The sequence below is a fragment of the Myotis brandtii genome, unplaced genomic scaffold, assembly GCF_000412655.1.
Source record: "Myotis brandtii unplaced genomic scaffold, ASM41265v1 scaffold39, whole genome shotgun sequence".
Classification (NCBI taxonomy): Eukaryota; Metazoa; Chordata; class Mammalia; order Chiroptera; family Vespertilionidae; genus Myotis; species Myotis brandtii.
The window spans coordinates 6,895,587-6,897,920 of NW_005364953.1; positions in this window are offsets into that span (position 1 = coordinate 6,895,587).

Genomic DNA, 2,334 nt, shown 5'->3' on the forward strand with positions numbered 1-2,334 from the left:
TTGGGGGGCAGGAGGGAGGGGGGTAAGAGATCAACCGAAGGACTTGTATGCATGCATATGAGCATAACCAATGGACATAAGACACTGGGGGGTAGGGGAGACCAGGGGATTGTCAAGGGCGGGGGGAAAAAGGACACATATGTAATACCCTTTGTAATACTTTAAGCAATAAAAAAATTTAAAAAAAAAGTGTATGTGAAACATAGAAATTATTTCTGAGTCAGTTGGGATTAACTGAATAATTTTTTAAAAGATAAATTTCATTAAATGTTTTGAAAATGGGGAGACATATAGATTTCAGAGAAGGGGACAAGACATCCAAGACTATGACAATGTCACAAGCATGCAGATTAAAGATATAAACATAGCTTAACAGCATGGTCCCAATTGGGCCACACCTAGGATTAAATTACATCTGCCAGGTGGAGTTAAGTAAAACCTTCTTTACCACTCTCCACCCACAAGGCAATTGCATAGATTGATTTGCACTCGTACAAATTATTCTGTATACAGGACCAGCCATAGCTCTTCTTGGACTTATGTTGAATGGGTGGTTAACCCATCTGAAGATGTTTCTGAACAGATTGCAGGTCCCCTGGGAAGAATCCACCAAGGAGCAAAAAGAAGTCAGGCATGGTGAGTCAGAGTTAGCAAGAGGGGCTGAGAATCAGGGGCAGGCAGAATTCCCAATTATAGGATACTAGAGGCCCAGGGCACAAAATTTGTGCACATAGGAGGGGGCATCCCTCAGCCTGGTCTGCGACCTCTTGCAGTCCAGGAGTCCTGGGGGGATGTCTGACTGATGGCTTAGTGGGCCTAAGTCATCAGTTGGACATCCTTAGCACTGCCACGGAGGTGGGAGAGGCTCCTATCACTGCCACTGTGCTCGCCAGCCATGAGCCCGGCTTGTGGCTGAGCGGTGCTCCTCCTGTGGCAGCACACTGACCATCAGGGGGCAGCTCCTGCGTTGAGTGTCTGGCCCCTGGTGGTCAGTGTGCATCATAGTGACCGGTCATTCCACCATTCAGTCATTTGCATATTAGCCTTTTTTTATATAGGATATGCTATAGATGAGGCCCCCTAGAACCATAAGAAATGCAAAAAAATCACTGTTAACTCATTCTCAAATTGCCCCTGCTTAAAATCAAATTGCCCCCCTGTGGGGCTTGTGCTACACCTTGGGAACCACTGGGCTTGACACTTTTCCTCTCTGAGCTTCATTTCTGAATACATATGCATATACCATGGGAATTGTAATCTCTTCTCTGCCTACCTCACTGGGTTGTCATGAGGAGGTTCTGAGCTAATAAACCTAGAAATGTTTCATCAAGTAAGTGATGTCTAAACGGGAAGGAATTGTTATTTTTAAGCCCACGGGTACCCTCTCAGGTAGCAGGTGCTGATTAGGGAAGGAGGGCATGATTGTTTCCTGGGACTGTAGCTATCGAAGCTTTGCAGAGGGTTCTGCAGGCCTCAGAGGGACAGGCCCTGGCCAGCAGCCCTGTAGTGGTGGTCATCCCTGGAGGTACTGGGGGGGGTAGCGGGGTACTAGGGGGTGGCGAGGCCAAAGGGGGAGTAACTGTCAAACCTCCCCGCTTGGCGCCATTCTTTAAATTGTACATGGCCTTTTCACAGCTGTACGTGCTCAGGGTGGGGCTCCAATCTCCTGGAGCGGGGCAGGGGCCAGGCCAGGGCTGGGCCAGGCTAAGAGAGTGGGTTTAGCCGTGCTACAGGCAAGGTTCAGTGGCTTCCACTGCAGAAACTGTGCCGCTGTTGTTGTGGGGGGGATGGGTCTGACCCTGGGGGGAGCCGCTCGGGCCTGCCTCCACCTGAGTCTGGAGTTGTAGGGAGGAGAGGCGTGGCTGGCCCCAGCAGAGAGGGCCTGGCAGTGTCGGGCCACGGGCCCGGGTGCCTTGGGGGCACTGATGGGTCATCGCTGGTGTGCTATTGTTGGGGGCGCCTCTCGTGGGGGAGGTGGGGGAAGAGATCAGGAGTCGGAAGTGCAGGCTGTGGTCTTCCCCCTGTCCCCCTGGGGGTGTGGGAGCTGGGGTAGGGTGTTCGTGCAGGGGGATCGGAAGAGCTCCCCGTGGCCGCTTCCTCTTCCTTCTTTGCAGTCCAGGCTCCTGTCTGGCGCTCTCCTTAGACCCCTGGGAACTTGGCTCCGGGCCCCCTGCCCCTCCATGGCTCCCTGCAGCCCTCACCCCACTTGGCTTTCCCCAGCCACCCACCTGTCAGGAGGCTGAAGGGGCACCCTGCTGCAGGCAGTGTGGTCCTGGGGTAGGGGGTGGGGGTGTGGGAAGCAGCTCCAGTAAAGTTTAGTGAACCCCAGGTTGA